This window comes from Fukomys damarensis, unplaced genomic scaffold, assembly GCF_012274545.1.
Source record: "Fukomys damarensis isolate Sample0158 unplaced genomic scaffold, DMR_v1.0_HiC HiC_scaffold_39, whole genome shotgun sequence".
In the NCBI taxonomy this organism is placed as follows: Eukaryota; Metazoa; Chordata; class Mammalia; order Rodentia; family Bathyergidae; genus Fukomys; species Fukomys damarensis.
Window position 1 is genome coordinate 53,987,335 of NW_022900951.1, and position 14,367 is coordinate 54,001,701.

Below are 14,367 nucleotides of genomic sequence, written 5' to 3' on the forward strand. Positions count from 1 at the left end.
GAAGCTCATCTTCATGGTCTGTGATCTTGCCTCTAAGGCTTTGCCCTTGCTCTGGGAATTTGGACTGGATGCCTCCATGTCATCACAATGTTCCAGTGTCATTCTTCTCAAAAGCTTTTCCTGACCACAGCCCACACCCTGGCTTGACATCTTGTTCTATATTCTTTGTGGTACTGAGCTCTCATCTAAATCAGCTTGTTTGTTTACTGCCCCTTCACTGGAGGCTCATTACAAGCAGGGAGATGGTATAAGCCTGTAATGAGTTCAAGCCCAGCCTGGGCAACTTAGTGAAGCCCTGTCTCAAAATAAGAAAGGGCAGGGATATAGCTCAGTGCAAAGGCCCTGGGGTCAGTATGGCACATTTGGCTTGTTTTCCATACTAAGCCAAGCACCTAGACCAGTGCCACCTTTCTGTAAATGGAGAGAGAGAGAGAGAGAGAGAGAGAGAGAGAGAGAGAACGCAAAGCAACCAAGTATCGATTAAAATTCTCTTCCACTTCCCTTCCAGAAAAAGCAGATCCCATCTGGGTAGAGAGAAATCAAGCCTAGGCCTGAGCTAGAGGAGTCCCTGCGCTACTTCTTTCATTCAGTTACCATTTTTTGCTTATTAACAGGCACTGTTCTAGGCACTAGAGACAGAGGAACAAGCAAAGCAAGGATCCCCTGACTTCATAAAGCTCATATTCTAGTGGGAGGCTATAACAGTGAATAAGGCATACAAATACATTGCAGGGCAGGATAAAAGGTAGTAAGGGTAATGAAAAAAAAGAAAGCAGTAAGGGGGTAGGAAGGGTGGAGGGTGGGCTTCTGTTCCCCTCACTCTATAGGAGTGGGAGAGTTTTGTGTGAAAAAGTAAGCATGGTGGCCACTTCAATGAAAACCAGAGGGTGCTGAGGGAGCCAGGCTGAGGACTGCAGAGGAAGAGTGCTTCAGGCAAAGAAATACAAACCAGTGCAAAGTCCCCAGGTGGAGGGTGCCTGCGGGACTGAGGAGGGCTGGGAGGACGGAGCAGAGTGTGGAAAGGGAAAGGACTAACAAAGAGGTATGTTATCAGAGGGCCCTGAAACTCCTGTCAGCTTCCAAGAATCAAGAGCTGCAGAGTACTGAGACATGCCTCCCAAGGGGCATGGCAAAACCCTATCTACCCACCTCTGCTTTCCTGAGCCAGGGCCCTGACCAGGCTAGCTCCAACAAGTGCCTTGTGGGACTGCTTGCCTGCAGACCCAGGACACCTCCGTAAACTTGGCTGAAGACACAGAGGGCTGCTGGCGATGACTCTTACTTTTGGTAGCACTTAGTTGCTTGCACTGTGCTCCATAATCCTGCCATGCCCCTGGCCCCCCAGCTCTATAGCACAGTGGGCAACATTAGCTCCATTTGACAGATGGAGAAAATGAAATAGAGAGAGTAGGCCAGTGGTCAAGTACAGAGCACTTCTCAATGAATCTTCGCAAGACCTTGGAGTTCTAGCCTCCTTTGACAGATGTGAAAAAGTGGATTTGGAGAGCTTAAGTGAGATTTTTCTAAGTCACAACAAAGCTGGAACTACAAATCCAGTCTATCTTTTAAAAGTCTTTTGCTTTTCTTCTTCTTCTCCTCCTCCTCCTCCTTCTTCATTGCCATCATCATTATTATTTTATTTATCTTTTAGGTACATCATCATCATTATTTTATTTTATTGTATTTGGTACCGGGGAGTGAACTTGGGTCCTTGTGCTTAGGAGACAGGCGGTGGAACCATTGAGCTATATCCCCAGCCCTCATCATTATTATTTTGGTGGTACTAGGGATTGAAGCCAGGGCCTCACACATGCTAGGCAAGTGCTCTACCACCAAGCTACATCCCAGCCTGTTTTATGTTTTTACTTTAAAGTAAGATCTTGCTAAATTGCCCAGGCTCCCTCACATGTACAATCCTCCTGTTTTAGCCTCCTGAGTAGGTGGGATTTCATGTGCATTCCACGATGCCCGGCTCAGATCTTTCTATTTTACCATCTCATGTTTTCCACCATACCACCCAGTCCTCCAGGGAAGAGGTGGGAAGAGAGGAGGTGAGGCCCAGAACCTCACAGTCATTTACACAGTGGAGGCACTAAAGCAGCCTCACAGTATAATGGAAAGAATGTGGATTTTAAAGTCAGACAGGGCTGGGGATTTAGCTCAGTGGTTCTGCTGTCTGCCTCACAAGCACAAGGGCCCGAGTTCGATCCCCAGTACCAAAAACACAAATCTAATCTCAGACAGACTGAGATTAGAATTCCACACTTGCCATGTGAACTTGGGCAAGTTTATTCCCTTCTCTGTCTTGTTTCCTCATGTCTAAAGCAGACTGAAAATCTCTAATTTGTGCAATTGTCGTATAGAGTCAGCACAATCCCAGTAACAACCTGGTTAAAGTGCAGGTCCTCTTTATAGATGTTCATTGAGTTGTGTCGGACGAAAGTGAAATGGCAGAGCCTGGTGGCACCATGGCCATCCTTAGCTTTCCCTATGCCTAGGTGAGATTAAGGGCCTGGTCTGAGCCTGGATGGGGGTCCTAGAGAGTGGGGTGAACCTATCAGTGCCAGGCCCCAGACCTGGCCCTGAGATGCCTTGTGGGGCTAGGCTGGTAGGAGAGCCTGGCCCCACTCCTAACTAGGAACTCAGGGAAAAATGGGAGTTAGATGTACAGGGTAGGGGTCTGAGGCTGGCCCCTCTCCCCACAGCTCCCTTTAAGCCTTCTCCCTCTTCAGGCCTGTGGAGAAAGCATCTTCCTCCCAGCTGCTCCTCCCTCCCCCAACTTGAAGTTCCCCCAGGAGGATTCCAGGCTGTGTAATGGGGTGGAGCTGTCTTTAATCTGCTCCATAAATGTTTTCTGAATTCTCATTAGAGACTATAATGTCCTATTAATATGCTGATGAGATTTCATTTGGGGCTAAGGAAGGAAGAGGAGCGGGGAGGATGTGGGGCGGAGGTGGGGCAATTCACCATGGGGATCCCAGGGGAAAGCCGCAGAGCTGAGCTCATGGTGTCTCCCCCTAGTCCTTGAGAAACTCAGGAAGACTCAGTCCCAGGCCTCCAGGGCTCTGACTGAGCTGCCATGGGGCCTGGCAGATAAGTACAAACACACCCCTCCACACCTCACCCCTGAATACCCCCTGGGGCCCTACCCTGGAGGCCAAGGTTAGTTACCAAAGCCTACATTCATTCTTCATTTGTTCCTACCACTGGCATCTGCATTGAGCATACCGGGGCCTGGCATCCAGTTAGGCCCCCAGCCATCTTCCTTTCACCCAGACACAACTGAGCACTTGGGACAATGGAAAGAAGCAAGGTATGTAATGAGGCCAGCACCTAGTCAGCCCTCAATAAATTGTGGCTGTGAAGACAGATTCCTGCCCTTGTGTTGCTCCTAGTCTGATGGGTGAGGAAGGCAGATGTGTAAACAGTTGAAATACAGCCATGATGATGGAGGAGTCTAAGCTTAACAAAGGAGGGAAGGACTCTGTGTCGCTGTGCCTCAGTGTGCAATTGCAATTCAAAAGGTACTCACAGATGGAACCTCTGGCACACCTTTCCCCAGCAATGTCTCCCTGCATCAGGCTGCAAAACTCCTGCCATTCTTGAAGGCCAGATCCCTTGTTGTCCTAGATGACCCCAACCTGTGTCTGCTGCTGCAATCTCCCCACCATGGAGCTCCAATTGAAAGAGCTGGTATCTGTGACTTGCTTGCCTGAACAAGGCCATGAGCTTGGGCTGGTGCCTAAAATGGCATTTACTCTTAGACATCTGTACCTCACCCATGTCTTCTCTCCAACCTTTATAGGCCAGGGGGCCCTTGATCCTCTATCCAGGGATAGTCCTGTTCCCTCACCTTCAAAATGCCTTGGCTGGTGTTGGATCCTGCACTATGCCTGGCTTCTCAAGGTCATTCCAACTGGGCCCCCTGATTTAGCCAGTCCTGAGGGCCGGAGTGGCAGCTGGCCTCATTCCACAGGGCTCTGTCAAACCCTCTTCCCATGGCCACCACTTAGAACATCTTGGCTTGAACCTCTCTCTTTCCTCTTGTCCTGTCCCAGAAAAACTCAGCTTCCCTGCTCTTTGGCCTCTGCCTCAGCTGAAGCACATTTGTGTAGTACCTCACACTTTGGCACTTGTTCCTCCTACCCAGCATTCTGTGAGCCATTTTAGTTCCATTCTCCTGTGACACGAGCGTGGAATAGATAATGTTCAGGTTTGGGCATCAGTTAGGTCTCAGAGTTACTATGTGGATTTAAGAGATAATCTTATCAGGTAGCCTGCTTCTAAATGTGGCTCACCAATTAAACGTTTCCAGGTTCTAGGTTGCTTGCCTCTACTTCTAGAGTTGGATTCCAGGTTCTTCTTGTCTCAAACAAGGAACTGAATGAAATGAGCAAAATTTAGTGGTAACGCTGGGGACTTAACTCAGTGGTTCTGTGGTCTGCCTTGCAAGCACAACGTCCTTAGTTTGATGCCTGGTACCAGAAAAAAAAAATTAGTGGCAAAGTTTATTTGAAAAAGTAAAAGTGAAGACTGGGAGAGAAACTGGGCTCTACAGAGTGAGCTTGGGCTGAGTAAGAGGAGAAAAACAATAAAAGGACACTCACACCAGAAAAAGCAGGGCAGCCTACATGAAGAAAGTCACAATAGCAAGTTGTTGTCTTCTGTGTCTTCTTCCTCTGCTTCTGCTTCTGCCTCTTCTTCTTCCTTCTCCTCCTCCTCCTCCTCCTTCTTCCTTTTTTGTACTAGGAATTGAACTCAGGACCTTGTGCTTGTGAGGCAGGCACGGTGCTATGCGCTAAATCCCCAGCCTACGTCTGTGTCTTTTATGCAGTCCAAATCTCAAGGAAACCCTTGAAGACTTCTTTTTTTTCTTTTGGTACCAGGGATTGAACTCAGCACCTTGAGCTTGCAAGGCAAGCAGCGGAACCACTGAGCTAAGACCCCCATCCTCAAAGACTTCTACATCTGGGTCCTGAGAGGCAGTGCTGGGATCCCACACCTCAGACTGACCTCAGGTCTAGGCCATCCTATTGAAAAGCCTGCGCACGTTCTCCCAAGAAGCCCACACAGCTTTGGGAACTGTTCTGGGCATGTGTCTGGGATCCTGTAATTAACAGGCCATGCCTACATCCTCAGCCAGTTTTGCCACGCCCTAGTCTCCTATCTCAATAATGCAGCTGGGTATGGTGGCACACACCTGTATAATAATAGCTATTTGAGTGGCTGAGGCAGGAGGGTTATAAGTTTGAGGCCAGCCTGTCCAACTTATCAAGACCCTATCTCAAAACAAAAAATAAAAAGGGATAGAGATGTAGCTCAATGGTAAAGCCACCCTAGGTTCCATCCCCAGTACAAAGGAAGAGGAGGAAGGGAAGGAGGAGGAGGAAGAGCACTTAGCATAGAGCAGCACTGACAGTAGGTGCTCAATACATACATACCTGTTATTATCCCCAGCCTTCCCACAGCTTCCTGCAGGTTCTCTCCGATGCCTCAGCCCCAGTGCATGTTATTCCTGCTGCTCAAGTTCTGTCTTTGGAACCAGGCAGACCTGGATTCACTTTGAGTTCCACTGCTGAACTCTGAGCTGAGTCAGTTCCTTCCTCTTACAAACTGAGGCTTTGATCAAATGAACTGGCTGCCATGAAAGTACCTATCACAATGCTTGCCACAATGTGAGAATTTCTTGACACATCGGTGGTACTCAGCTATGAGGCCAGTTTGGCTTGGGTGCAGGGGTGGAAAACTGACCTGGATGCCAAAGAGGCGTGCCTGAAGGGCACAGCAAGCTTAGGCATGATGCAGACGGTGGGCAGTGACAGGAGTGCTGAAATACCTCCTAGGTGCAGAGGAAGCCATGATACCATACTAGGTCTTGCATTAGGTAGGCTCCATCAGTGGCACCCTTATCCTTGGGGGTGGGAGTGGGAACAGCACAGGGAGAGTCCTAAGGAGTATGCAGAGTGATCCAGCAGAGGATGAGACACAAGCAGAAGGCCAAGGTTAGAGAGAACCTAGCAAGTGGGGACCCATTAGAAGCAGAACCTGGGAGGAGAACCAGGGCCCTAGCATGCACCCCAGCACCCCATCTTCCTGGTTCATTGTCATCTGTGTTGAATTGCTGACTGGCGGGGCTTGGTCTGGGGAGTTCAAACTGCTTGGGTTTGGTTTCCAGCTTTCAGGCTGTGTGACCTCGGGCATGTTACTCTTCTTCTCTGTGTCTCTATCTCCTCATCCATAAAATAGCAATCATATATATATTTTTTAACCTTGTAGTACCATTGTGAGGTTGAAAAATACCTTACTATAGGTCAAGTACTGAGAACATGGTTGGCAGACAACTGCTGCTGGTATTAGTATTACCATAGCTACCTGTTACTGTTAGATTCAGCCTATTCCTCTCAGGTCTGCGTGCGGCCCTGGACCTGGAGGGTGGTCCCTCAGGGTACCTGTTGCACTTAGGGTGGGCTCTGCTGAGCTGACAATGGAGAAGAGCTGAGATCCAGGCAATTACTCCCAGTCTTTCCAACGGCACCTGTTCCCCCAAGATGAATCTCCAAGGCCCCTGAGCTCTGACAGCCCCTGATGAATGACCAAGAGAGGCTTTCATTAGGTGCCCACAGTCTGGTGCTGGGCTCTGACTAGGCTTCATCTTCAGGCACAAATAAGGAAAGACAGGAGGGGACATGAGCTAAGCGAGGCAGCAGAGCGAGTGGAGGCCTGGGAAGTAGATGGCTTTGGGAGAACTCCAGGAGCAGCCTCAAGGCCAGAGCTGGTGGCTTGAAGCTAGGGCCCAGTCTACTAGAAATGAGTCATCGGGGCTCTCCAAAGCTCAGCTTCTCTCTAAGGAGCTGCTCATATCAGAAAATCACTGGTCTAAAAGCAGTTATTAAGCATTTATGAACGACCAGGCCCTGGCGCTGAGAAAATAAAGAGAAATCCCATTGCCTTACCTTCTTACAAGTTGCTATCTGTAAATTGAAGTCGAAGGCACAGGCAAGGTGAGGTGTGGGAGTGTGTGTGGAGCTTTATCTCAGCTCTGCCCTTGATTTGACTAATGCAGCCTTCTCTCCCTTTGAGCCTCAGCTGCCCCATCAGTACAATGGGAGAAAATAGGGAAATAGATGCTTTATCAAGGCCTATGAGCCTGAGCTGGTGAGAGGGATTCAGCAGCCATGAAGGGGGCTGCGCAGAGCCCAGGGTTTCAGAGCAACAGTGCCCAGAATCTCTGGCTGAGCCACAAGGTGCTCTCTGTTCTCCACCCTGCTCCTGGCCTTTCTTCACCTCCCAGGGAGGCCCTTTGGGCCGGACTGTGGAGCTGAAGCCATGTGTGAAAGTCCCTTATCACCTTCCCTGCTGTGTCTTGCGAGGTGTCCAGGAAGCTGCTCACACACCAGGCCTGAAGCACTTAGGTTTCTGACCACAGAGAAGCCGCCATGGAGAACTGATGCGGCTGTTTCCCTTTCGGGCCCCAGACCTTCTCTGGTGACCATGGGAGGCCAATTAGCAAAGAAAGAAATGCTTCCGGCCCTGGGCCCTTGCCTACCACAGCCTACATCTGCTCAGGGCTTAATGGTCATTTGAGCTGTCTCTGGGGACAGAGGATGGGGCTTCCTTGGACTGTCTGGCTCCAAGTGGCAGCGCAGATCTTGAGTGAAACCAGGGGAGGAGGAGCAAAGTGCCTGGCACTGCGGGAGAAGCCCAGGACAACGGGAGTACAGTACACTGGGGGCCGAGGCCAGAGCCTGGAGGTCGGTACTGCTACCTACCCAGAAACGGATGCTCTTCGGGGTCTCCTCTGTACCTCTGCAGGGACCCGCTGGTGGCAGGGGCAGTGTGGGTGTGGACAGGGGTGAGGCAATGGGCCTTTACAGTGACTTCTCTAAAATGGAGGAAGCTGCTGAGCTGGGATGCTTCACTGGACCCCGTTGTTAACGGCCTTCCTCCTAAACCTTCCAGGCTGATCTGGAAGACTGGGTTGTGTGTCTGCATGCTGTGCAATGGAGCAAATGCACAGCTGGAAGGGAGAGGAACTGGGTTCTGATTGTGGCCCTGCTGCTGATGTGCTACTCTGTGATTTTCTCCATCCTTGGCCTCAGTTTCCTCATCTGTCAAATCAGAATTGCCGCAGGCCCTGCTGAGTCAGCTTGGAAGAATGTCCTCAGAGCCCGAGCAGGTGGGATGGCCGTGGCAGGCAAGTTAGAATGGCAGGGGGCTAAGTCTAGAGAGGAGATGCCACTCTTTTTTTTTTTTTTTTTTTTTTTGGTATTGGGGATCGAACTCAGTACCTGCACTTGCGAGGCAGATGGCAGAACCACTAAGTTAAATCCCCAGCCCTGAGACATCACTCTCGTAGCCAGATCTTCACTGACAATGCCCTTTCCCACCTTTTTGAAAACTGTCCCACACTTACTAGTTGTGTGACCCTGGGTAAGTCATGGGATCCCTCTGTAACTCAGTAGACCAGAGATGAAATCACCCTTACAAGTCATCCATGAGAGAGTGTGCATAAAAGAGGTTGCCCATATGAAGCATTCCACCGTGCTCTCCAGAGCTAGGAGAGGGAGAGGGAGGGGCGTGTGGTGTCTCCAGGAGGAGACGCCTACAGGAGCCTTCAAGCTCAGCCTAGCAGCTGCCTGCCCCCACCTCTGGGCTGCCATGAATAATGAACTGGTATTGATTGCCTGGTCGGGAAATTCCCTATGACCTCCTGTGATAAAAATACACACAGCCTGAGAGCCCACAGCTTGAGGCAGGTTTTCAGCAGCCAAGCTGAGCTCATTGGCACAACCCCTATCCTAGCCTCAGCCCCAGGAAGCTCAGGAGGACTGTGCATTGGACACTGAGACCAAGGCAGTGCCCACTGTCACCACTTTGTCTCCAGGGAGAGGTAAAAAAGGAGAGGGTGTTTGCAGAGTCCCCATAGCCAGGCCCCTGGACAGAGGAGTAGTGAAGACCTGGGTTTGAATACTACTTCTACTGCTTCCTGCCAAGCGCCTCAGTTTCACCAGCTGTCACATAGAGACAAGAATCCCTCACAGGACTGTCTCTATATTCCATCAAGCTAAGGCATGGAAAGCACACCAGCATAGCATCCAGCCCACAGGAGGCATTCGGGGAATGGTAGTGCAGTTCTTTCCAATTCCCCCTCTTACTCTCACAACTTGGAACCATTTTACAGGGGGATGAAACTCTGAGTGACCTTTAAAAAAATAATTTACAAGCCGTAAAATTCACCCTTTTAAAGGGCACAATTCAGTGCTTTTTCTAGTGGATTCACAGAGTTGTATGACTATCATGATGATCTAATTTGAGAAATTTTCATCTATCCAGAAAGAAACCCTACGCCCATTAGCATTCTTTCCCAATTCCCACCCCCTCATTCCATGCTCTTGATAACCACTAATCTACTCTGTCTCTACAAATTCACCCTCACAAGATATTTCATATAAGTAGGCTCACACAATATGTGGCATTTTGGGTCTGACTTCTTTCACTTAACATTTGTTTGCTTGTGTGGTAACCCAGAAAGTGCATGGCTACATCATCCCCTCTTTTGCTAAATTTTATTTTGAGGCAGTGTCTCCTTAAATTGGTCTTGAGATTGAGATCCCCCTGCCGCAGCCATTTAAGTAGCTGGGATTACAGGCATATACCACTGGTCTGGCTTAGCATAATGTTTGGATAAATTACATTCTGTCTATCCACTCATCAGTTATTGATATTTAGATTGTTCCCACATTTTGACTACTATAAATAATGCTGCCTTGCTGGGCGTGGTGGCGCACGCCTGTAATCCCAGCACTCGGAGGCTGAGGCAAGAGGATCGCTGTGAGTTCGAGACCAGCCTGAGCTACATAGTGAGTTCCAGGACAGTCTCAACTACATAGTGAGACCCTGTCTCAAAAAACCAAAAAAAAAAAAAAATTAATGCTGCCATGCACCTTCTTGTGCAAACTTTTTCTGTGGACATATGTTTGAATTCCATATACACACATATACACACATATTTACATATGAGTACATATATACAATGAGATACAGCGGTGCCTTGGTTCACAAACTTAATTTGTTCTGAGTATATGATTTTGGAAAAGATGGCCACATTTGAGTTTGTGTGGGAAAGATGGCCCTGGTCACGTTTGTCACCTGATGTAGAGTTTGCAGACAAAATCAAAAGTTTACCAAACACTTGTGTTTGCAAACCGAATCGTTTTCAAACAAAAGCATTCATGAACAGAGGTACCACTCTATATCCATATATAAAATTGTTGAGTCATAAAGTAACACTTTGTTTAACATTTTGAGGAATTGCCAAACTGTTTTCTAAAGCAGCTGTACCTACCATTTTACATTTCCACCATTGGTGTATGTTAGCTCCGATTTCTCCACATCCTTGCCAAGACCTATTATCTGTCCTTTTTAGCCAAGCTAGTGAGTGTGAACTAACATCCTGTTGTGGTTTTGATATGCAGTTTCCTGATGGTTAATGATGTTGGGATTCATGTGTTGTTAGCCAATTGTGTCTTCCTTGAGAAAAACCTATTCATAGCCTTTGCCAATTTTTAATTGGTTTGTCTTTTGTTGTTGAATTGTAAGAGCACATTATAATATTCTGAATGTAATTCCCTTACTGGGTATACAAGTTATGATAAAAAAGTACGGTGAATGTTTATTTACTTATTTTTGAAAATTACAGTAAAATACACATTGCCATTGATTCCCTTCAAAACACTCCCTCTTGCTTTGAACATATTTATCCCATTGTTCTTGTCACTTTCTGAAGCAGTTATGAAAGTCCTCTTTTACATCTTAATTGTACTGTCATGGCTGTCTCAGTGTTTTGAATCCAATCAAAATGTTTGCCTTTGGAGGTCATTTCTACTTTGGGAAAGAGCTATCAGTTTCATAGCGCCATCTGTGGTAAATAAACTGGATGAGAACAGACTATAAGGTTTGTATGAGCCTGCTTTTCTGTTGGATGGCATACAGCAGCAGCATTCACCAAATTTTTGATCACATCACATAAAGGCACTCACAATTTTTTTTTCTAAAGGCTTTAGAGTTTGGGCTCTTACATATACATCTCCAATACATTTTGAGTTAAAAATTCTTGAATTGATGTGAGATATGGGTCCATTCAGTCTTTTGAATGTAGATTTCCAGTTTTCCCAGAACTACTTATTGAAAATATTATTCTTTTCCTCACTGAATTTTCCCAGCATTCTTGTTGAAAAGTAAGTTACCATGTATGCAAGGGTATATTTTTGGATTCTCGTTTATGTTTCATTGATCTCAATGTCTACCCTTAAGAGAGTACTATGCTGTCTTAATTACAGTAGTTTCATAGTAGATATGAAATTAGGAATTGTAAGAGTATAAAAATTTAAAATTATTCTCATCTTTCAAGATTAGTTAAGAGTATTCTGGATTCTTATCAGCCCATATGAATTTTAGGATGAGTTTGTCCGTTAAAAAAATACTAGGAACAAATAGCTAGAGTTTTTAATAAATAGGGATTGTTTTGGATTTGTGGATCAATTTGGGGTTTATTGCCATCTTGTCAGTATTAAGCCTTCATGAACATGGGATAGTTTTCCATTTATTTAGGTCTTCTTTAATTTATTTCAGCAGTATTTTATACTTTTAAAAGTACAAGTCTTGCATTTCTTTCATAAAATTTATTTTTAAGTATTTTAAATTGTTGGTTGTTTTTTTTTAAATTGCGTTTATTGGTACATTTTAGGTAAACAGTACAGTTACATTCATTATTGGGATCTTGTACCTCTACATGACAGGTCTTGGTTCTCATTTTTTCCCCTAGTCCCTGTCGGTTGGAGTGTTCTATACATACCTGTTAGGTCAGTTGCTCAAATCCTCTTGCTTGTTGATTATCTTCTTAGCTGTTCTACCCATAATTGCTTATTTCTTCCCTCAATTCTGTCAGTGTTTGCTTCATGTAATTTGAGGCTTATTTATTAGATGTGTCTTATAAGTTTTATGTCTCCCTTATGGATTGACCCTTTTATTACTATAAAATGTCATTCTTGTAATCTAGTAATAATGTGTATCATCTTAAAGTCCATTTTGTCAAAATTATTATGCCCCCCCCAGTGCCTTTTTGGTTTCTGTTTACATGACAATGTGTAGCTGATCGTATTGTTTCTAATCCATTCTTCCAATCCCTGCATTTTGATTAGAATATTGAATTAATTGTTTATTGTAATTACTAGTAAAGTTGGAATTATGCCTGCCATTTTGCTATTTGTTCTCTTTTTTTTTTTTAAGTTATTTTCTTAGTGGTCACCCTGGGGATTACAGTCAATGTCTGTGCAACTACCACCATCATCTATCCCTAGAACTTTTTTACCTTCTGAAACTGAAACTGAAATGCTTTAAATAACATTCACTTCTCTCTCCCTTCAGCTCCTGACTTTTTGCTTCCATGAATTTGACTACTCTAGGTACTCTATGGTAGGTAGGTATAAGTGAGATAATACAATATTTATTCTTTTATTTCTGGCTTATTTTGCTTAACATAATGTCTTTAAGCTTTACTCATGTTATAACATATGTCCTAATTTCCCTCTTCTTAAAGGCTGAGTAATATTTCATTATACGTATATAGTACATTTTGCCTATTCATTCATCCATTGGTGAACATTTGGGATATTTCTACCCTTTGCCTGCTGTGAATAGTGCTGCCATGAACATTGCTGTAAAAGTGTCTGTTCACTTGTAAGCACAAGGTCTTGAGTTTGGATCCCCGGTATTAAAAAAAAAAATCTGTTCAAGTTCCTGATTTAGATTGTTTTAACTATATACCCCAAAGTGGATTCACACAATCATTTGCAAATTCTGTTTAACTGGAAGGAGGGTTGAGACAGGGTCTTGCTCTGTAGTCCAGGATGTGCTGGAACTAACTGGAAATCGTCCCGCTTCAACTTCCTGAGTGCTGGGATTATAGGCATGCACCATCATACCTGGCTTATGTTTAATTTTTTGTCATACTGTTTTCCACAAAAGCTGCATCATTCTTCTTTCCTACCGGTATTGCACAAGGATTCCAATTTCTCCTTATTCTTGTTACACTTGTTGTTTGCTGTTTTTGCTTTTTTTACAAGTTGTTTTTGAGCCAGAGATTTAGGTCAGTGACACTGCACCTGCCTTGAAAGCACAAGGTCCTGAGTTCAATCCCCAGTACCAAAAAAAAAATTGTTTTTGAGACAGTGTGTCACAATGTAGTTCAGGCTGGCATTAAACTTGCGGTCTTCCTGCCTCTGCCTCTGTTTTTGCTTTTATGAGAGCCATCCTAATAGATATGAAGTGTTGTCTCATAGAGGTTTTAATTTCCATTTCCTTAATCATTAATGAAGTTTAGCGTGTTCCTGTTTTTTTTGGGGGGGTACAGAGGATGGAACTTATATCCTTGCACTTGCAAGGTAGGAGTATATATTTCATTTTATGGTGCACTGTATCAAGCCCAGGGCCTTGTGCCTGCTAAGCAAAGGGCTTCACCACTGAGCTCTCTCCCTAGCCCCCATTTATATATCCTCATTAGAAGAATATCTGTTCAAGTCTTGGGCTCATTTTTAAATTTTTCTGTTTCTTTTTTATTGCTGAGTTTTAGAAGTTATTTATATATTCTGAATATATTTCATTTTATGGTGCACTGTATCAAGCCCAGGGCCTTGTGCCTGCTAAGCAAAGGGCTTCACCACTGAGCTCTCTCCCTAGCCCCCATTTATATATCCTCATTAGAAGAATATCTGTTCAAGTCTTGGGCTCATTTTTAAATTTTTCTGTTTCTTTTTTATTGCTGAGTTTTAGAAGTTATTTATATATTCTGAATATTAACTCCTTAGCTGATATGTGATTTGCAAATACTTTCTCCCTTTACAGATTTTTGCAAAATAGTCATGTCCTATTGCATTTCATTGTTGACAGTGTCCTTTGATATACACAACTTTCTAATTTCTTTTCTTTTCTTTTTTTTTTTTTTTGGTACTGGGGATCAAACTTAGGTCCTTGGGCTTACAAAGCCCAAGCAGCTAGAACCAAGCAGCTAGAACCACTGAGCTAAATCCCCAGCCCCTTACAGCTTTCTCATTTCAACGAAATCTCATTTGTCTATTTTTTCTTTCTTTGCCTCCATTTTTGGTGTCATAGTTAAGAAATTATTTCCAAACTCATTGCCATGAAGATCCCCTTCTTGGGGCTGCAGATCCAACTTGTTAGTAAAGTGTGTGCTCAGTGTGCTCAAGTGCCTGGATTCAATCCCCAGTGCTGAAAACAAAAAGCCTTCTCTTCATCTTTTCTTTTTTTTTTCCTCGTTGAATTTATTGGTACATTTTAGGTACAGTACAG